Below are 23,904 nucleotides of genomic sequence, written 5' to 3' on the forward strand. Positions count from 1 at the left end.
CGTTTAATGATATGCGACGTCACGTATGCGACACACCCATAGAGTATATACTCTAAGGACACACCCCCTTAAATAGCTACAGTAGACTGTAGAGATCATATTACTACACAGACGCACGTGTTAGCATGCGTCTGTGTAGAGCGTAGAGCTTGAGATAATCGCCATTGTGGTAGTTGTAGTCTTTTAAGAAAGAACCTAAACTATTTCTTACAACATCCCCTTGAAATAAAACTACAGTTCCCACACGACAGTATGCCTGCATATGTCTGACTGGATCATCACACGGAAGGTGAGTGTAAACTGTCAGTGCTCGTGTGCTTGTAGCCTTGTACACATTCGCGTGTGTAAACAGACATTGAGTATTATTACAGATAATAACTGTACTGCCATGCTGCCTAATATGTCTAGACACCAAATTGCAGTCTCATATGTGTGGACAATGCATTATATTAAGAAATGTACGTGTCCCACTTCGCTCATTCTGTCAATGTGAGTTAGTGATTCACCAGCTGCCTAGCTGGTGGAGGTTTTCATCTTTGGTTGCGGGGTGGTATCTTACTAGCCCTGGAACATGACTGCCATGATACGAGAGTCATGTTTACAGGGCTAGTATCTTACTAAAAAAAACATACAAACAAAAACACATGCTATTTTTCCTTGGCCACGATTGGATTTTAGCATACAGGCTTTCGTTTCGACAGCCTACAGTACATACCTGTCGTATATGGAGCTATGCACTGTTCTTGACTGAAGTGAACATAGCCAGTAGCCACTTGTTATGAAGACATGCAAATTATGTCATTAATTGCCATTTATGTCATTAATGTATGCCATTATATTACCTGTAGATGGACAGAGAACAAAATGGAACAAAGAAAAAACAAACAAACCCTGCACTAAAGCTAAAACTGGCAAAATAAATATATACTATTAATATTAATAATAATAAAATCATATTAATAACATCACATAGAAAGTACTGTTTCTGAAGAAACAGTGTAGGATGTTGATATTAAATATGTATGTTTGTTAAAGGTGTTAAAGTATTCGTTGTGTTAAGGTTCTAAAGGTTAACGGTTCTAAAGGTGTGAAGCTTAGAGTATATGTGAATAGAGACGGCACCCGGAGGAAACCCTGAGGCGAAATGGACATATAGTGGCCGAATTTGGTATTGCAGCTCGAGCCAGCGCTGGTCCGTTGACTATCATTGCAAACGTTTTTTTGATTGATTGATTGAAATATGTATTAGTTTGTAGAATTAGATTTCAGATTCAGATTTTACAGAGGCCAGTTTCGAATTGCAGCCATCCGTAGGTGCCCTTTGAGAGCGGTTTTGAAGGAGTCAAGGGATGTCTTAATGACTGTTGGTAGGGCGTTCCACATTTTGGTGGCATAGGAGCGAAAATAATTTAGTCCCTTGTTTGTGCCGAATCTGGGTTGTACATGGTTTGTTGCACTCCCTCTGGTGTTGTGGGTGTGGACTTCGTTTACTTTAAGGAAGTATTTAGACCGGTACATGGGTATCTTAGTGGTGTATCGAATCTTGTGGACCAGACCCATTGCAAGATGCTGTACTCTGTCGTCGACCCTAAGCCATCCCAGCCAGTCAAAATGGGCAGGGGCGAGGTGGGTTCGGGGGGTGAGGCTAAGTAGGAGCCTGACCAGTTTGTTTTGGGAGGTCTGGAGCCTTGTTTTAAGGGCCTTTGAGGTGCTGTGGTACCAAGAGGTGGATGCATAGTCAAAGAAACCTTGTACGAGGGCTCCTGTTAAGGTCTTCAAGGTGTTTTTGTTGACCAGTGAGGAGATCCTGTAAAGGAATCTTGTTCTTTGATTGACTTTTTTGATTACGTTGGTGGCCATTTTATCACCGGAAAGATTGGCCTCCAGGATGGAACCTAGGTAGGTAATTTCATCTTTCCGTGTAATAAGTGTCACCCACTCTAACCAAGAAGCCATCTGCCTTGCTGAGATTACTATTTGATCCGAAGAGAATGGATTCAGTTTTTCCCAGGTGTAAGGATAGTTTGTTATCAGCGAGCCAGGTGCAGATTCTACCGAGTTCAGAGCTGAGGGTCTTTTCAACCTGCAGTTTGTTCCTGTCCGAGACCAGCAGTGTTTGGGGCCATGACACGTGAACGAATGTTTCATATGTGAACGCGCACAAACGGCACAATGTTAGTCAACGGCAGCGCGTTCATGTGTTTGGGGCCAATCCATCCCAGAATGCACTCTGTTCCTACACGGAAGGAGGAGTGAAATCGCCTCATGCGCTTTTGAGCAACTTAATGCAAGTGGATGGGAGGAGAACTCGGGTGTCTTCTCTATTCATATATACTCTAAGGTGTGAAGTCACAGATTTATTTCCATTTGTTCTTGTGTGGCAATTTGGCATGGAACTTGGAACTTGTGCTTCGCATTATAATCATAAAATGATTATAAGGAGGACCTGCTTGTTGGAACGTTTGCTTGTTTTTAATTCGCAGACAGATATTTCAATTACCCGTATCCAGTTTGTCTGGGCTGTTTAAGATCTTTGTATGGGTACCATCTGCCTTTGTGGCAATTATTTTTATGAAACTGAACCCCATCTTGCAGCCTAGTTTAATTGTAACAACCTGAAATGTCTTGTCCACCACACTGGCTCAGAGTTTGAGCCAAAGTGTTGTTTCAGCCAGTTTTGGCATTTAATTAATTACCAGATTAATTAGACTAGATTGTCTTGGTTGAATAAAAGTTTAAAAACTCAATTTAATTTATTTCTATGTATTTTGGCAGAACTGGCACGTTATTGGATTTCCCAAAGTACCAAACCACCCTGTTGATTCCGGTCATGTAGCCTATATGACTCCTGTGTCGTTTATGATATTGAGTTGCATTTGATAAAGTCTGTTTGGAGGAAAATAAATAAATCTTACTTTTTGACCAGCAGTTGATGCTTCATATCAGTTGATATGATTAAAATCAGCCAGCTGATATGCTTATTTCTGACGCAATCTAAGAGTCCCCTATGGGAAATCCCTCGAGAGACCCGGAAAATAAATCGCAGTTCATTTTCCTCATAGACTTTTCAAAAAGTATTTATTTAAAGATTTAAAGATGCACAGTGCTTTCTGCACCGCGACATACTAATTCCTACATGGGTTGTACTTATAACCACGCCCCCGGGCAAGTTAAGTTTACTGAGGTTAAGGTTAGGGTTAGGTCTAGGTATAGTTTTACTGAGGTTAAGGTTAGGGGTAGGGTTAGGTTTAGGCTGTCAATCACAGTGACTGGCCAATCACAGCGCATCCTTGCACAACCCGTGTAGGCTTTCGTATTACGCTTCTGCACCACATGCTGCATGTTTCCTCATAGCTTGGTTCAATGTTAAAGGATATTTCACTTAAAAAAACAAAACAGAAATGCTTTGGCCATGTCTCGGGACATAAACTACACAGGTTCATCCCAATGTTCTGGGCATCTTTGTAAAGTCAGTGTTAGTAAAAAGCAGGTAAAAGAGTAACGTTTGAGCAGACTAACATCAGTCACTCTACCATTCAATGTAGCAGAAGACCTGGCTGTTTACACCGCAGATATGTTGTCTCCGCCTACAGGGAATACGTTGGCAATGAGACCCATTTCTGAATTTGTCTATTACTGTTTTTATTATTATTATGAAAACAGTAATTGAAAAAACACGGCCCCCTCACGTATTAGGAGGGCAATATCAGTCACGAAGAAGAAGAAGAAGAAGACGAGTGTTTTTGATGAATTTAACATGGTTAAAATGGAGTTCTAAAATGGGTAGTCCCAATACTTCATTCTGATTGGCTGGTTACCATCACGTGACCGGTATAACATTTCACCGATAACCCACTCCTTCAATCACTTTGTATCATCCTGCAGCCTTGCTGAACTGGGGAAGGGGAGCGCTTGATTGCTTTACAAACACATGCCGTGCGGGCGTCTAAGCACCGCCCGGCTCATATGACTGTGAATGTGTGGCTCCAGGCAGCCCCGTAAATACATCAAGCGCTATTCTCCCGTCACATAAGCTACTTGCCGAGCAAAACAAGGAAGTGTTGTGGCTCGCTCGCTCTGGTGGCGCAAAGCGTAGCTACTTTTGTGAATTTAATAGTTTTATTAGGTTAATATTGCTATATGTTTGTAACCGTTTTCTTAATTTGTATTTGGGTTTGTATAGGAAGGGGCAGCTAAAATGAATATCAAAAAGTAAATATTGAATCAAGCAACATGTGGGGTGTTCACATGGTAACGGGTACGGTCGCCCCTTTTCCATCTCGCCCCACTACTCTACCTAGCTGTAAATAACAAACATTATTCATGTTGTTGATTATATAAACGGTATTATCATACTATAATTCTAACAATGTCTGTCTGCGTGTGTGTGTGTCTGTCTGTGTGTCAGAAACACTGCCGTAGCTCCTTACTGCCTGCACCAATCACTCCCACTTTTCACACAGGCATTAAAGATTATGAATGAATTTATTAGTCAATTACAAACGCACCCGGGCGCAGTACCCCCCACGGCCACAAGGGGGGGGGGGAGTATCTCACAACGGGTAAGGGCTAGTCATATTAATTTATCATTGTTAAGTTCACTCTGTATATCCATGGGCATAATAGCCTGATGATGCCATTACAAAACATGGGCTACATGGAAGAAATGTGTTTAATAAAACGAAATTAACTGCTAGAAGGTCCTAAATTAACTTAATTAAGCAGTCACCGTCTCTCTCTCATGTTTATTCTTTCTTAATTTTACAGAGTATAGAGATCGACTACCACACAATCAAATAAATCTGTATACAAGATCATTTCAGATTTCAGAGAGGGAGGGAAATACTAAATTAACTGTTTACTATATTAACACATTTAGCTGGGGGCGAGTTGGTAAAGTGGCGAGTCGTCTGGTATTTGTTCACAATTCACATAAGCCTGAGTAGACGATGAAATAATAAATAAAAATGTCCCTTTCCAACCTCTTGCCAGTTGGAAAGGGTCAGCCTCCCCACACAGCAGCGGGTATTACCATAAAGCATTAACGCTGTGTGCTTCATTAGATCACTGATAACGTAGTCCCCGCGATCCCATGGCTTTTGTTGCGTCAGAACTTCGTATGGAAGATTTGCAAACGGGGATGCATAATGTAAGCGAGCCTTGGTTATCAATTATGCACCATTTATTCATGCTGCAGCAATACCTCGCACAGTTGATTTGATTCCCTCCACTTCATGTATAATTCAATAGGCCTGCGTCCATTCTCCCAAAGCATTGTATTTTGCCGGCTCGTCCGACATGCAGGCATATTGTGTTAGAGTGGTGTGCGTCATCACTTTGGCCCCAGCACGTACAACTTATCCCATTTCACGTCCGGCTGGGCTGTTGTTGAAGTGTACCATGTCTTCATTTAACCTGAAGCCCGAGTTATACTTAGTTGCGTGCACTTCACTGCACACTGAAAATAGCAGATCTGATCGGCTATTTTCGGTGCATGACACAAATCAGGCATAACCCATTATTTTACACGGGCCAATAGTTCATGTGTATTCAGACTTCAGAGTTATTCATACGGTACTATGAGTTGCTCTGCTGAACCTGTCGATTGTGACTAGTGAAATACTTTACTTAATTTTCCAATCTCTTTCTCTCGAAGGTTCTTTCTTTATCTTTATTCTAAAGATCTGGAAGCCTGCTTTAGACTTGACTTGAAAAGGCATCTTTGCAGAGATTAAAGCAATGTGTTAGTATACAGATACTTACATTCATTGATATTGAATTCAGTTCAATAATGCCAAAAATAGTAGGGTAGTTTAATACATATTTTTGTACTTCTATAGAGGTGTTTTTTGTCCATAATAGACAAAAAGGCGAGTTGATGCTGTCAATAGAGACTCGAGAGAGGGTTTACTCTTTAGAATTCACTAAAAATCACACTGACACGCTCGCTATTCAGGGAAGTGCTTTTTGCAATTACAAGTCGAATGACCTAAAAATAAAATGATGGACGTCGTCTGGGTCCATCGGGTCATCCCTGACTGTTTCTCCAATCCTTGATACGTTTCGAAAAGGCAGTAGGAAGAATGGGAGAGAGAAAGCTGGGGGGGTGGTGGTGTGTGTGTGTGTGTGCGTGCGTGTGCGCGCACTCAGAGGTCAGTATCCGTCCTGTACGGCAGGGAGCAGAAGCTGCCAAATGATTTTCACTGCAAGGTCTCGAGGTCAGCACAGAGGTATGGAGGATGGGGTCAGTCGAACCCTGAGCTGAATATCAACGCTTCAGCCTCTCCCGTTAACTCTCTGGCACATTTACATGTTTCCGCAGAGCAAAGCTGAGCAGGGCATCTGAGGAGTCGTCACTCGACTGCATTCTGATACGGAGCTGATCTACACCGGAGCCAAAACATTGTCTTACAGACACAGGTAAATATTATACGAGCAGCACACATTCTGTACCCTGGCTTTGAACTCCAAAGGATACCCTGCTGAGCTCAAACCTTTGAATGGCACAGAACGGCAGAACATGTATAAAACTCCTTCAGCAACATGTAGACTTTCTGTACTATGAACATACTGTGTAAGGGGGGGGGGGGGGGCGAAAAAAATCAAAGAGGATAAGTCAAGTCATTCATGACCTTTCAGATCATTCGAATGCAATAAAAAGGGCGCCAACGCAATAAAGGCACCGGGCCCTTCTGGAGTCTAACATGCTTATTTCTGATGCCCTTCAGCCTAGCCTATCCTGTTAGTGTGGCCGTCGCCGCTGCCTGTGTCTTCCTCTGAGGAGCTTAGCGCGTGTCAGTTGCAACGGTGGACCAATGATAAGCGCGCGGCCCCCGGTCCACGGCGCCCTGGTGGACGACAGGCATTTATCCCCACTCTGTAGTTTATGTCGTCTTAATCCGATTGAAAACAAAGGCCCCTCACTCTCAATCACGTTAACCAGTTGGCTCCTCGTCAGTCTCTCTCATTCTTAATCTATTTCCCGTACTGGCAATGAAAATATTATGTTACTATATCTGATGGCACACAACGGCAGTCTTAACTCTTAACACAGAAAGATAGTTGGCAATATCTGATTTGGAGCGGCGAGTGGGGTGGGCACCGACTTGATGGGAGAATAGAAGAAGCTGCAAGGTGGGAGAGAGAGAGAGCTGACAGCCGAGGGACTGGTGGAAAAAGATGTATAGAAGGAAGATGGAATGAGATGGATTAGAGGGGAGGTATTAAAGAAGTGTGAGCCACGAGCAGTGGGGATGGTAATCAACTCTTAAAAGAAGACTAAAAAAAGCAGTGCTTGTTTTTGTCAGCTGTCTAGCCCGAGGGTAGGAGAGATTTCTGGCCAAGCTATTAAAGCCAGGTACAGCTGGGCTGAATTCTCAAGATATGCCTCTGCCTTTATTATACAGAGCTGTGTTCTTAGTCTCACAGCTAAGCTAAGTACCCTTTATACTGGTGGCTTGCTATTAACTTTGGCAGGGTTCCCCCACACGTTCCAATAGAATACAGTGTTTCCTGCAGGGGAAAAAGCTTTGGCATGGTGCTGGGCACGGGGGGGGGGACTTTCGGCTGCGCGCCGACATTTTTTAATTAATTCATTAGATTAATTAATTAGATTAATGAATTAAGATTAATTTGTATTATTGCTCTTGTATTGCTATTGTATTATATTCAGCTATTAGTGTAGATTTCCGTTCTACACAAACATTAAATTCTCATTGATAATGAATGTAGAATTTTACGTCATAGGGAGCAAATAGGCATTGTGTCTATTTTACGCCATGATGATGTACGATGATAAGAGCGCCCCTCACTTCACACGGGTGTGATTTTTTTAATTGTAGGATAGACTTCAAATTATAGAGCAGTCATACTATTACTATGGTTTGTTGTGTAATGTTACTGTTGTTGTTTGTTGTTTGTTGTTTGTTGAGCAGAACAATAGTTAGGTCCGTTTTATTTCGCTATGAATGGATATTTACATGCACATGCATGCAGCTCCACTTCTCAGAGTATGTGTCTGCAGCAGCCTGTGTGCGTGCGTATGTGTGTGCGTGCATGCATGCATCTTAAAAAGGAAACTCATACTGTCTGAGCTAACAATGCTGCTGCTCACCCCCTCGCCCCCTCCCCCTCCCGCACCGCTGATGGCCCCCAGGCCCCCAGCTTTGGAAAGCGGTCATTGATTGGTGATCGTCTATTGAGACTAAGCATGTAACGATACACTCAACTCACGATACGTATCATGATATGAGATTCATGATACGATTTTCACCATATTCAGATAACACTAAATTATTTTCCAGACAAATTAACGATTTTTTAAATTATTTATCTCCCCCCAAGATTTTTTTTTCACAATTTTTATTTAACTAGGCTACATTGCAAAAGTAGCATTACTTTTCATGTAAAATTACTTAATTTAGGTGCAACAACTGTAAACATGCTTTCTTGTTTAGAACCTAGCTCGAGTTAACATGTAAAAAAAATGGCATCTTAGGATAGATGTAGACCTATGTGACAGTGCAGAAAAATAATTGCCTTCCTTGATGTATTAATGAGCATCAACGACCATCACCTGGGCACAGTCACAGATAGCCTGGTTAATAAACCAGACTAATATCGCACGGACCGTGGGATATTAGTCTGGGGAGGCTCAGCTTGGATTTCATTTCCAGGGGCGGCGGGTTGAAACATTTTCTCTTTGACGCAATTGGTCAGAGCTACTGTCAGTCAAAGGTCTCAAGCGTTGAAAGTCACTGTACCAAAGCCCGCCCATATTGCATACCGTGTCCCGATTGGCCGCCCCATTTCTCTGGTGTAGGAAATGGGCGTACAATTGAGCCTCTCCAGACCGTAATCCGCCGGCAGGCAATTTATTTTTGCCAACGGCTGATTCGGTCTGGTTTATTAACCAGGCTAAGTCACAGACACACACAGCCCCCCTCTGCAGGCCTCTACTACTGAAAGTGACTGCATGGAGTCTGTCTCATTTCTCTCCAAAAGCACTTGAATATGATGGAATATGATAAAGCTCACATTTAATATCACACACACCATGATTCACTAAAACAAATAATAATAATAATATTTTGTTTATTGCAGCTCTTATGACAAGGCATGGCGTGATTTAATTCAAGCATGGTGTGACGCCATGCCAATAACAATGATAACATTGCACAGGCAACCCTGGGATATTGACAGGGTTTTACTGTCTGGCCAATGGGTGGTCTAGACTCTAGAATCCTTCAGCCAGAGATGTTTACAGACCTTTGGAAATAAAATGCAAATGGAAGTGACCTCTCCTGTGGTGCTGTAGTTACACAGTGGGAAAAAAGTGTTACTTATAGGTCATCTAAATCTAATGTCACGTACTCCTCAGTTCAGCCTGATTGATTTTTTCCCCTGTGTCATTGTAAAAGATGTTACTGCCATCATACATCACCATATATTATTCAACAACTTCAATTTTTCATCACCGCTGGAAATGACAGTCAGTTATTCAAATACATAATACATTTTAAAAATACAATAAGCGCTGACTGACAACCTTTTGACATTTATTTTTTGCCACCTCATTTGCAAGCCATCTCCAAGGCAACATTGGTTTCAATCATGCAACACAGATACGGGTATCATTCTTTTTGAATTACTTATACTACCAAAGCGTTTTTTATTACTAGTACAATTCGCCCATTTCAGTTACTGTATGTTTTAATTCTGCACACAAGTGGACAAACAGACCAGAAGCGTGAAACAAATGAAGCAAGGCTGAGTGGTCACCGTCTAGCTAATTAAAATACGTAATTGAAGTAGAGAATATATAAGGAGCTATATGCTAGCAACCACTTTTACAACAACAATGATGTGAGTATGTGACAGTCAGTGTAGGTTCTCATTTTTATGCCTTTTTTACATAGAGTAGGTCAGGAGGCATTTCACATGGTTGCTTGCTCTTATGCAGCAATACAACAACAAAGTAATATAGAAAGACAGCATTGCCTTTGAGGCAGTATCTTTGAGGCAGTCATTGTCTTTTTGCGGAATTGTGTAAACGTGCTGCTGTTATAGGTAGGCGTGATTGCCAGAATTGCAGCACATACAGTATAGCAGAATACAGCTTCAACTTAATATTGCACTGACAAAGAGAATAGCTCCATATCATATACACATGGCTTTAGGCTAAGGATATGGAGAAATACAAGTACAGCACTGCTTGTACATACTGTAATATCCAGGCTTACATAGGGACCACCCTCCTCATGGTGTCCATTCTCAGAGTAAATACACTTTTGTTTATTTTTTTTCTTGGACGTAAACTCTGTTCTGACCACGGGGTATCATCTATGTATTTCTTATTATCAGACCGACACATGAGAGCTGAGACGGCTCAGCACAAAAAACAAATATACATCACATGGATGCACCTGGACGTATCCTCAGTGATGTATCCCAATCACATGGATGCACCTGGGACGTAGCCTCAGTGATGTATCCCCAGGTCACCTGGGACGTAGCCTCAGTGATGTATCCCCAGGTCATCTGGGTTTCAGGTCTCCCAACATCATACCCCATCACTCAGGTGACCCATCCAGGGTGATCAAGTCCTGACTTACGACCCAGTAGCTACCCTCGATCAGTCCCATTAGGGAAAAACCAGAGACACACAATCCGTTCCTCCCGAACTACTCTGCCGGGACTGGGAGGTACTATTCTGGCGTGTGGAGTGGATGGAAGGACTAGGCTCTGTGGGTTGACTCCTGTCCAGGCCCCCCTACGTCTCACCAGGTCCACTCCTGCTCTCACCAGACCCTGCCCCTGTGCGTTGCACCAGACTCCCAGCACCAGGCACTTCATTCAGGAATGGTGTAATCTTGAGCCGTAATGGTTCTGCAGGCTCCACCTTGCCCATGGTGGTGCCGCAGGCTCCACTTGCGGCTTGAAAGGCCCTCCTAAAGGCCTCACCGTGGGTTTGTTGGGCTTCTTCCTCACGGAAGACACAGGCTGGGGCGCCAACCCATACTGCTCCTGGGTGCCGTCTACATTCCGGCTGCCACCCGTCTCCGGTGGTCACCAGACTATTCCTGGTTGTCACGTAGTCTATTCCTAGGAGTCACAGAGATTTGCCAATTGACTCCCGCTATCCCGATATCATATTCACATATAATGCAATATACAAGCTTCAGATCAATTTATAACATGTTGTACAAGCTTCAGATGAGCAAACACACAGATATTACAGATTTAGAAGAGAACCTGCTACATATAAATTGTAAATGGTGCATTTATATATAGCGCCTTTTATCCAAGGCGCTTTACATAGATTGTGCATTACACACACACACACGCACACGCACACGCACACGCACACGCACTCACACACACACACACACACACACACACATTCATACACCGTTGGCGGCGGAAACCATGCAAGGAACCAACCAGCACATCTGGACCAATATACCCCCCCATATAGAGAACAATATTTGGATAACCGCTCTTTGCTAGAACCTTTATTTTCAAGACAACCATCGGTGTATGTCTAGCATCTCTGTCTGTTATTAAGAAAGATTATATTTGATATTTCACCCTGTAGCTTAAAAACTGCCTGTAGTTTTGTTTCAGAAAAGCTAATCTATTATCCTGTTTGTGCATTATCTCTCCCAGCTGGTGGATGTGCATGCTACACTGAGCAATGATAGGAAATATTAGCCTCAGTAAATGCCACATTCCTTCATATCACGACTAGATTCCATAACCGGAGGCCGTAAATGCAACGGAGCCTGTCCGATTGCATTTATTAGCGTGTACTCATTACTTGTACTTGGTCACAAGGAGAAAAAAAGCGAGCGGTAGAAAATGCTATTAATTATTTTAATTGGATTATGATGATCATTGGGAATTAGATCTTGGAAGGCCCAATTTTCAATTTGTCACTATATGGATAAGTGGTGATATTGGTAGGCTATCTGTCTTGTACTCTAAAGGTCCATACTGTTCAAAAAGAACATATTAATGAATATGTATTGCAGAACAATATTCGTTTAAAATTATCACTGCAGACTTGTAATATGTTCATTCACGAATGAACAGTCAATATCTGCAGCTTCATTACTCATACATGGTCACGGTAGCCTGTGGTCTCCAAGGTTGTTTCTAGAACAGTGGTTTTCAACCAGTGGTCTGGGGACCACTAGTGGTCCTTGAGGGGGTTCCAGGTGGTCCCCAGCTAAAGGATGGAGAGTTGGTGACAAAATGTACCCTTATAGATCTGTAACTGACTTAAATCGTGAATTTAACTCAAGAGAAAATGATTGTTAAACATCTTTATTACTTAATTTACAAGAAGTCTACACAACTACAGAATGTAAAATAATAGTTTTTTTGATCAACGTTTGCCTGTTACGTCTCCTACTGTATGTAGGAACATCAATACAGCATGGAACGAAAACAAAACCTATTCGTTTTGGGTGTTCAAATGCCAAGGGAATATATAATGGAACTTGATATGAAAAGGGTTGAAAACCAAAAACCACTGGTCTAGATTAACATTATGAATGGGGGAGGGGCAAAGACATGTACTTTAATCTGAACTTGTCTGTTCTAGGTTGTCACTATGTTAAAATTCTGTTGCATTTAGTTTAAAGTTGCAGCAATTCAGCTTTCAATATTGTTGTGTATTCCTCATCTGCAGTATCTGAAGCATAAATCTACGTTAGGGAACATTAATGCCCATGCATGGACATGCCTGGCATCACATTACATAAATCAACATTATAATCCAACAGTTGATGTCTACGCAAATTGCCACTGTTACCTACCGAATACCTACCGGTTGTAATCCTACAATGCCAAAAGTTCAACAAATCCTGTATCGCATCCCCATAATTGTCCAAGCTAAGGTGACATTGTGTGCTGCTTGGCTTCCAAATATAAATTGAATTCACTGATGCGGGCTTTAATAAGTTATTATTTATTTGGTATTTGTAATTTATATGGAACAGTTAATGTGGTGAATCAGAAGGAGAGGATCTTGTTGACCTACAGTATTTGGCACGTACGTACAAAATAAATTAAATCAGGAGAGATGCCATGTTGTTGCCGGCGACAATAAGTGCTCTGTAAGAGTCCTCTTGGCACAGAAGCATTTACATATTAATCTCTACTGTATAGTGCATATGCCCCTGCCTACACAATGTCTGTAATGCACATGGCAGAATGTCACGTTGTTAACTGTTTTGTTCTTATATATGGCTATGCCAAATTAGGCTTTGTCATGTCAAAAAAAGAGGGAAACAACAGGCAATATATGCTTTCCAAAGGATAAGGTTTCATGTTTTTTTTTTTACTTTGTTTTTTTTTAAATATTTTTGTCAAAAATATTAGGTCGGATGCTTTTGAGAATGACAGTTTCGCAGAATCACGGTGACTATTTACAAATTCAAACGGCAGTCCTTGTCTTCTTAATGACTGTGTCTAACCCCCCCGCTACAAACAACAACCACTGACCAGTTTCTTTATTCTGATACATGCTGAGAGGAGGGCTTGACGACAAAACACGTCCGAGTACAGTAAGCCCATGCCTTATTAATGAAGAGGTACTAGAATGACTTTGGAGTGCTGCGCTGGCTATTCTTTGTTTCGTTGCATTGTGAGCCGGGCTCCCGTCAGATTGCTGAATGGGCTTTATAGTGTGCTCGTTTTTGGGTCTATACCTCGTTCTTTTTCTCCCACATGAAGCCAGCGTGGGTCGGATTCTGCAGCTAGCATCATCTCCGTATAACTATAACCCTAGGTGATGCTCAATCAGTCGCCCGCGGGCGGATTGCCAGTGGACTTGCAAGATCATTTTAGGTAAATTATTTAATTAATTTGGAGAGGAAATTAGAAGAAAAAAAAGATGGATGGTTATTCAATGACTGCCACACCTACCATTGAGCTTGATATTTCAGTGTATGGTGGTACCGAAAATGGCATGATCTACAAGCTTTGTTGGCTTGTAGGCTACATCTGTTTTCAGTGCGCAACACACAAATTAAGCATTATGAGGTATCATTGGTCAAATTAATGTGTTTGAGCCCTCTCGCTTTCATCAGTCACCGCATATTACATCAGTTGTGAACAAAGGTATACATACATTTCAGCAAATGTACTTCTTTGACGCACGCACGCACAATTTTTTTTTTTGTATTAGCATACCGTATGTATATTTTTGACCCAGCAGATTTGGTTACATTTTCAGAAGTGTTTGCTACAATCTACATCTAAACTATCACAGATAAATAAGAGTTTTATAAATGATTGGAAAGTAAAAACTGTACAAATGTAGGTAAACGATTGCCCACAACTGTACATAGCCATTGTTACAGGAGCTTTATTGTCATAGCACTTTGCATGAGACTGACTTCATTTAAATGCCACAGTACTACTTTCATACCAACAGTTAAGCACATTTCACAGTTAAGCACTGGTGGCTTGTTATTTTGTTCCCCTTAACAGCAATTACCTGCATGAAAGTTTACGTTAGAAACATTTGACAGCCTTGACAGATGAAAAGCCGGATAGATGGCAGCAGTCTAGCTCCTGGATTTACTCCAATAGAACTCCACCTGAGGCAGCATGGTTCTGGATGCTGAACATAGTGGCCGAATGAAGGTATTGCAGCCTGGCCCCAAACACATGAACGCGCTGTCCGTTGACTCTCATTGTACACGTTCACGATGGACGACGCTCGTGCGCGTTCAACGGCAGCGCGTTCATGTGTTTGGGGCCACTCACCATTGCAATCCGTCCCAGAATGCACTCTGTTCCTACCAGGAAGGAGGAGTGAATCCGCCTCATGCGCTTTTGAGCAACTCAATGCAAGTGGATGGGAGGAGAACTCGGGTGTCTTCTCTATAGATATATATACTCTATGCCTTGAGTGGCTCATCCTATATGAATGATGCCCTGTCTGTCACTGACATTTCTCGGACCAAAAGCAAGCATGTCGCTGTAAAGGTAATTGAAATAGACCCGGGAACGCAATTAATGTTTGGCTTATTAGTGTCATTATTAGTGCTTATTAGTGTCATTCGCCCCACCCATATATTGTGAAGAGAACCAAAACAGAATTCTGGACATTTTATTTTGAAGTTTTAGCTTCAAACGCTGGCTCTGAAGTTTCTGAACCAATCGGAGCATCGCATCCCTCCAGGCTATGGGGTCTCAAAGTCTGTGACTTCCTGCACGTGAATGTAGCTTGTAAACAAAGTGACAGCTAGAGACATGAGGACAAGGCAGCGGCTTATTTATAACCTATAACAACCTATATACATATTTTAGCGTGATGATTAAGTTTAAAACAAGTAATGCACTGTCTGGATGTCATCTTGAATGAGAATTAAAACGGAGTAGTTCTTTAATCAAAACCAGCTGTGTGGAGGAGGCCAAGAAGCATGTGAAACAAACTGCATGGTGAGCTTCATTTATTTTATTGATGTGTATCTCTACACGTCATCACGCAGCACATTTTAGTTTTCAGGAAGTAGTTAAAAACATATTTTTATGGACTTTTGATATAAAAACACACAACAATGAGAATTTGCCCTTTACTTTTCTTTGGCATCCATTGTTGGGTATGCCCATATGATGACCACGGATATAGTCTAAAAGTGTGAAAAACGTATTTTTCATTTCACGACGCCTTTAAGAAAGTGTCTCTTTATAGTTCCCGTTCTTCTCGATAACATGAACACACTCAGAGTCCTTGACTCTGTAAATTCAGCTTTTCTGGGTCTTCCATTATGGCGACTCTGAGATTTCCACCCCGATTGAAGTGTCTGAGGACAAAAAAAAGGCTACCCCTCTTAACTTGAGGACTGATCTCATGTGATAGATGCTCATAATGCTCTCAATCTCTCTCTCTCTCTCTCTCTCTCTCTACCTTGTTCTCGCTCGCTCGCCTCCCTCTTCAGAACCTTGTTTTCTCCCTGGGCGTCCTCCTTCCGTCACTCTGATCAACCCTTTTAATTACTGGCACTATCGGCATCCCAGTGCCTCCCTGTCACCGGTGGGAGCCTCTCTCTGGGAATGGAAAGGGAAAGGGAAAGGAGATGGAGCGCTTGGCAGGCAAGCTGGGCCCTCCTTAGGGAGGTTATGGCTCTGGTTATAACGGTTCTTTGCCAGTTCATCACTGACACAGTACTTTCAGTGGCCCAGGAAATGATTCTCCATTCATTTTCTCCATAGGCTTTTCAAAAAGTATTTATATAAAGACGGTTACGCCGCGGACAAAGCCAACTCTGGTCGTGACAAATCATAATCAAATAATTTGAAAGAAGAAAATAAAGGCAGGATACGACACTATTAGTTTTGTTTTTCTTCTTTCTAATTATTTGATCGGCCCAAAACATTGTAATTATTGTCATGATTTGTCACGATCCGAGTTGGCTTTGTCCGCGGCGTAACCGTCTTTAAATAAATACTTTTTGAAAAGCCTATGGAGAAAATGAACGGAGAATCATTTCCTGGGCCACTCGTCGTTCTGAAAGGGGGCGGGACTGCGACGCCCTATAGGGGTCGGCAACAGAGCCTTTCTGTGTGGAGTTTGCATCTCCCCGTCCTGGTCTCTATACTGCTTCCCCCTGGTCAGCTGGGGTGCCTGATGGAGGGGGAAAAGGAACTGGTTGGAATAAATAACGTGTTATTCAAATGTTTGCAAAAAATTGCTGATCTATAAGTTCACCTTTTGAAAATGTTTACGTTTGAATGCGTAACTGGGCTTATACACATGAGGCAAACTCAAACCGCTTTTTATTTATGATTCAGTTTTCATTTATTATGCATTATGTCCCTCAGCAGCACCTTTGGCGTTTCTGCATGGGTGACTACAATTTGGTGAATTGCTTGCAATTGGTTGATCGCATTTTACCATCTGATGAAGATGCAGTGTATTCTGGATATTCTGTAGCCCCTCTCGGAACCCCCTGGGTCAGCCCAATCTGAACCGAACCGGGCTGACCCGTAGGGTCCCTGTGCGGTGATGTGTTTTTGTATGGAAATGATGGAACGAAGGAAGGAAGAGAAGAATCAAAGCGACCAAATCGGTCAAACAAAGATTAAAAATACTTAACGGCTTCCGCGGCACAGGAGAATTTGCAGCGGTGTACGTTGTAAACTAGAGTTCACACATTCAGAAGCCCTCAAACGAACAGAAGCCCTCAAACAGTGCAGAAAGGACGTATCCGACGGTATTTATGTTTATTTATGTTCGCGTACCAGGTGGCAGGGTAGAGGTGGAATAGGACCCCATGGTAACTGGGTCTCAAAAATGTCATAAACTTCAGCACCATTGGGTTCTGACTTGTGGGGCTAGATATTCTGTCCCAATCCTAATATAGGATAGAATATGCCATTTCAAAGGCAGTGTTAATTTAGTTGACTAAGACTATAATGGCTATATCTTGCGCCACCCCTTACACCTTATCCATAAATCCCTATTTGCCATTTTTTACTATTCTGAAAAACATTCGAAAATTGTTCAGCCAATCTACAAGTTTACAACGTGTCGATGTAGATCAATGGTGTGTTATTCAAAAGACTAAATCTGCTGAAAGGAATACATTTCCCCTCAGTGATTAATATAAAACCTATCACCCATAATCGGAAATGGGGCTCCAGTGTGTCCTGGATTACAGCATCATTGATTATTTTTTTATTTTGTGCTTCAGCAAAGGTGATAAATTGTTAAGTAGAACAGGCTTATAAAAAGAATCCTGCCATGCTTCAATTGGTTTCTTATTTGGTTTCTTGAAGCACTTCATTCTTTGATTTCATCTGGTCACAGAAACTGTCTTGCCTTTGTGAAGTTTGGGAATACTTTATTGTGAAGGTGTGTACCACTGCTTTTATTTTGAAAACTCAGAGCTTGAGCCTAATTGAAACACATCTTACCCACTTGGGAGCATTCTAGATGCAATGTCGTAAGTTGTGCTGGTGAATCCAGTTATTGTAACTTTCTGTGATATGTTTTGTGAATGTTTATTTGGAAGTTTGGATTTCTAAACAACGTTTGCTGCTGTCTGCAGAGCAGTGCAGGTGTATGTCATCTTGCTAATTACACTGCAGTGTGTATGTGGTTTAGCCAGTGTGATTTTGCTAATTGCCTGGGTGTGCAATGCTGTCAATTTAGAACAGACACTGAATGTTTGTATTGTTTTATTATTTTACAGTTTTCACCATCATGTCATCGAAGAAGTATGCAAGTAAACGGTCAATTCCAACCTTGATTCTGTCTTCATTGGCTGTGGTTTAGCTTGGCGTTAAGTGACAGTCCCATACACTGCTTGAGAACACTACAGAAACCATACAAAGGAGGGGCCAAGGAGGGGAAATCTCCACTTATTGAATAATATTCTCAAATATACTCTCATACGACATTTCTAGCCTGTAGCAAGTTAAAACATGTATTTGCAAGTAGAATGGTGGATAATGGGTATCGCTCATAAAATGTAACAGTCAGCTTGAATTTGTGTACCCTCCGTATACTGACGCAGGTACTGTAGGTGAAAGTACCTCTAGGATGGTGGCACGGACTGCATTTAATTTGAAGTTGCTTAACTGCAGTGGTGTAAAGTACAATGGTGTAAAAGTGCAATTTTGAGGCATTTGTACTTTACTTGAGTATTTCCAATTTCCAGTACTTAAAATTACTTCTACTCCATTACATCTCGGAGGCAAATATTGTGCTTTTACTCCACTACATTTATTTGAAAAACTTTAGTTACTTTGTAGCTTTTGATTATTAATACACACTATAACCACTTCAGCCCTATATACATTTCGGCCATTTGAAAATAGCCAATCTACAAGCTCACAATGCATGGCAATGCGACACATTGTGAGCTTGTAGATCTGCTATTTTCAAAAGGCATTTTATACATTTGAAAACTTGGAACATTCTGCATAATGTGTACTTTAACCGTTTGATACTTGAAGTACATTTTGATGTCAATACTTGAATTCTGGACTTCTCCTTGTAATGGAGTAGTTCTATATTGCAGTATTAGTATTTTTACTTAGGTAAAAACTTTGAGTACTTTTGTCCACCACTGCTTAACCCATTTTGTCCAGGAACCCCTTTTGGTGTTAGCATTATGTTATGCTTTAGCTATCGAAAAATAGCAGATCTACAAGCTCATAGCGCGCCACCGAGTGGCGCGCTACGAGCTTGTAGGTCTGCTATTTTTCAAACGGGACATTTTTAGAATCTGATCTCAGGTCAAAATGGGTTAACTGTGACTCAATGTGTTAATAGTAGAATTGCCACCCTGTCGGAGAACATCTCCCCGGTATGGATCCCGATCCGTAATCATTGAGGGGAACGTCCCAGCTCACGACCCACATGTTTGATCGCAACGTAACAGGAGGAGTCTTATTGCACCTTGGTGCCCTGCAGTAATTAAACTTGTCTTGTTATTTTCTATTCCCTCTACCCCCAGACTTCATACCACTCTCTCTCGCTTCCATCCGTCCCTTCATCCCTCTCTAATTACCCATCTGTGTGTGCGAGGCCGTGGGAAGCAGGCGAGGTTGAAGGTAAGTGTATTTACTGCATCGCTCTGACAATAAAACCGACTCGACCATTGATTTTTCCACCAACCTGTCTATTTTTGAGCCACGAGAAGGGTGGGATGAACCAAGTTGATTACAGTTAGAGCCAACGACAGCAACGGTATAGTGCAGTTGCCTGTATACATTACATACAGTACCACATCCTCCGCCTTGTGCTAGCCTTGGCCCTAATAACGTCAGTGCTTAGTTCAATGTCTCTGGTCTCTTGCAGCATAGCTGAGCTCACACAACGGGGATAAGGTGTTGACTATAGCAACCGATCATGCTGGAGAATGTTGCCTATTGATCTGCTTGCCGTACTCTTATTGGAAACACCTGTGACACTACACTATAGTGACTCTCATAACTTCTTTTCTTGTTTAAGACTGTAGCGTCCTTAAAATTGTGTAAGCGGGCCTGTGACTACTGTATGCTAAAAAACAGTATGTATTTAGAGTTTAACCCATTTTGGGGCGCCGTCTCTCCCCAGTTCCAACCGTGGGTGGGGATGTTGGCAGCAACAGGGGATGCTGTAAAGAAAACATAACCCTAACCTCAAAATTAAAAAAGAAATCTTCTAAATCCTCCAGTTTTCTGAAATAAATATTTTCACGATTTTTCTAAAATAGCAGACCAGAGCTTGTATGTCTGCTATTTGTCAATAGCTAAATTATAGCATAATGTTTAATACACTAAAAAAAAACACCAAACGTTTGCTGCTCTGCCAGGACCTATATACGCACCTGCTGTGAAATTAAACCGGGTATGCGGAAGTCACCTCTCTATGTTAAAACAACCGAATGAAAGAAATGATATAGCCTATATTACTGTTCATGAAGTAAATCTTTTGAGTCGAGCTGTGATACAGAAGCGTTATAGCAATAGCAAACAAAGCAATGAATCAACGTGTATTTTAGGATTTATAATGTCAGTTGACAAATAACCAGTTCAGTGCTATGAAGAGAATGCATGAATGATAGGCAATTTTGCATCATGTAATTCAGTGGTTCTCAAACTTTGTTAAGGACCCCCGAATTATCTATTTGGCTAAAAACCCTCCCGCGCACTCAGATCAGCCAACGCCGGGAAGCTGAAAGTACCCTCACTAAAAACGCCGGGACATTGCTCCACACGTCCCAGACTCTTCTCCCTTCTGGCTCCAAAACTGTGGAATGCACTTCCCATTGCAGTCAGAACTGCAGCATCACTCCCAATCTTCCGCCGTAGTCTGAAAACCCACCTTTTCAGACTCCATCATTGCCCATAGCACTTACCCTACCCCCTTAGATAGCACTTCCGTAGACTTAGATAGCATTTGATACAGACTTATAGCATGTTATGTAGACAGCACTATAATTGCATTGTATATAGTTGCGAACGCAGTGATTGCGAACGCAGTGAGCCACTTACTATGACAGCAAGGGCTGAATGTCTGTGTGTCCCGCTGTTACACCACCCGCCCGCCACCAGAGGGCGCAGCTGTAGCACACACACACACACACACACAGGGCGCAGCTGTAGCACACACACACACACACACACACACACACACAACCACACACACACGAGCTGCGTTCGCTTCCCGCGTTTGCGCGTCTTACTTGTCATAGCACGCCATAGTACATATGTATAGCATAGTAGTATATATGTATAGTTTCATTATATAGATATTCCACTGTTAGCTTACGCATGTTTCATGATAAATGCTTTTATGTGATGTATTCCCATGCTTTTGTTCTTGCTTAATGTAAGTCGCTCTGGATTAAGAGCGTCTGCTAAATGCCTAAATTGTAAATTGTAAATTGTAAAAAAAGAAAAAAAAAAAACTTTGTGTCAGGGGCGCCTTACTAGATTTGTGTTGTCATGTGTCGCGTCGCGTCTCGTTTTGAGCTTTTAGTATATATGGCTAATCAGATTTTGATGCTTATGTTAACAATTCTTCCTGGGGACCCCGAACCCCACTGCGAGAACCACAGATGTGTAATTCACATGCACATAAATGCGGTGCTGTGAGCCTGCTAGAATAGAGAAGAACATCCAGCTAATCACTAAAATGGAAAGCAAGATTTTTTTCTTTCTTTCTTTTGTATTTTGTTGTTGTTGTTGCAATCTGGTTAGAAAAATTATCACCAGCATGAGTGGAGATACTGTATGTCACATCCCTGTATACCTGACTATCAACTGTCACTTCATTGAAGACAGCTGTGCTGCAGTTATGATAATTGGCACCTTGTAGTGTATTATGAACAGATTATGTGTTTTCTTTTCAGTTAAAGGACAACTTAAGACATACTTCATACTGATAGATTTATTTTCGAGTCAGGGTTGTTGCACTGATTCACCAAGTACACGGAACAACGTAATTGGGTTTTTTTTTAAGTTTTTATTAAACATTTTTCATTTTAATTACAAATCCCCCATCGCCCCACCCTCCCCAAGGTTCCAATTAACGTTGCAACAAGAAAAGACATTTCGTCAGTTAGTTCGACATCTTACAAGGCAGCTTGGCTGGTAGACTTAACAAAAAGATTGAAAGTAGAAGTGTATATATATACACACACAACGTAATTGTAATAATCGTATTAAACAATTCTTCTACTCTTGATCACATATTAAAATGTTAAAGTCAATGTTGCAGTGCAATAATGAAATGTTTGCGATGACTGAACGCAAGGATAGTCTACTTCTCAATATATTAATGAAAAGACAAAGCAATATACCTTCGATGTAAAGTATGCCTATGATCACTAGCCCATAAAATATTGACTTCCACAATCGATCCAATGAGTCGAGTATAAAATGGGGGCCAATCTGAACAGACTGAAGATGAAATGAATGATTAATGAGGTGAAAATGGGTCCAGTGTGAGTTTAAGCCTGAGAGAGAGAGAGAGAGAGAGAGAGAGAGAGAGAGAGAGAGAGACGCGTATGTCAGACAGATCCATAAGATCTCAATTAATTGCGAATGCGACGCGTTGCTTGTCGATAGATTTGCTGTTTCTCAGTGCGGCACACCATCTTATGGAAAATTAGGCACAACAACGTGGCTGCTTTTTCTTTTCTTTAACATGGCATAACTCAGAGGCTATGATGCACTATGGCTACAAACGGTTACATTTCATTTTGTTAAACTACCACAGCAATCTCACTCGGTGAGATTCTCACCAATAGTATACAGTAGGTAAAGTAAAATATTGAGATTAGAGCCTATAGCCACGAACATCTGCTGCATTTACTAAGCTCGTAGCAAGTCGGTCTAAAACTACAAAGACGCTGATGACGAGTCCTGTATTATTCTTCCCAAGGACATTCTTTGTGTTCTTGGTATTGAGAAAGTCTGTTTATGCAAGTGTCTTTTTTTTTTTCACCAACTTGCAACGGTGAGCATCGCCATTATTTCTCATGGGAGTTAATGACACGCGGATGTACATTTCATATTTGCGAATGGATATGTTAACATTAATAAACATTATAGCACCTTTCCAAATTGTGTTATAAAGTGCTTTACACGAGACATAAGGAAAACAATCAACAGAAAAAGAAGCAACAGGAAACATTTCAATAGTCGGCAAAACATAATAATATTAATGCGAGTATAAAAGTGTGTTTTCAATAGGGATTTAAAAGAGGAGACCGATTCAGCGCACTTGGTCACCAAGGGCTGTGTATTCCAAATTGTTGGAGCTATAGTGCTGAAAGCCAGATCTCCTTTTGTCTTTAAGTTACAGATACAGGTATCTATAAGCTCTTTGTTTGATGATCTCAGACAGCGATTTGGGACACGGGGGGGAGATCAGATTGGAGTTGTTTAGCGTGGTGCGAGACCTGACCTAGGTATATATGGTAAAATGAGATAGTATGCCCATTGCTCATTGACACCTAGTACAGCCATGATTGACACACAGTGGAGATGTCACTGCAGAGCGCTGCTATACTATACTAGCCCTGTTTGTTCTCCCTTCTTCCTCGCTTCTCATAAATGTTTCTATCATGCTGCTATCCTTTCTGTTTCCTTGTTAATTCACGTTGTTGTATTTCCAAAGAGCACTCATGCTGTTTTTTTCTGGCCTTTCTGAACAGACATCAAGACAAATTGCTGGGGAGATATTGAAGGAGAGAGTGCACTATTAGTTGAGTTTTGTCCAGAACACGTCCCATGTTTGTCAATCAAATCCTTTTGCAGAGACGTGTCGTCTTCAGTAATTTACCACTGTGACAAGACCTGTGTGTGTGTGTGTGTGTGTGTGTGTGTGTGTGTGTGTGTGTGTGTGTGTGTGTGTGTGTGTGTGTGTGTGTGTGTGTGTGTGTGTGT

General features: G+C 41.6%; 1 protein-coding gene across 1 annotated transcript in view; it reads left to right on the top strand.

Annotated features, from left to right (window-relative positions):
• The first annotated feature begins 264 nt into the window (after positions 1–264).
• fhit (fragile histidine triad diadenosine triphosphatase) overlaps positions 265–23,904 on the top strand; it is a 368,579-nt gene continuing 344,939 nt past the window's right edge. The window contains exons 1-3 of the mRNA XM_083771365.1: positions 265–289; positions 6,323–6,420; positions 19,482–19,578. The gene's annotated coding sequence lies outside the window, so the exon portion shown is untranslated. The remainder of the gene's footprint in view (positions 290–6,322; positions 6,421–19,481; positions 19,579–23,904) is intronic.

The sequence above is a fragment of the Protomyctophum parallelum genome (genome assembly GCF_964188405.1).
Source record: "Protomyctophum parallelum genome assembly, chromosome: 8".
In the NCBI taxonomy this organism is placed as follows: domain Eukaryota; kingdom Metazoa; phylum Chordata; class Actinopteri; order Myctophiformes; family Myctophidae; genus Protomyctophum; species Protomyctophum parallelum.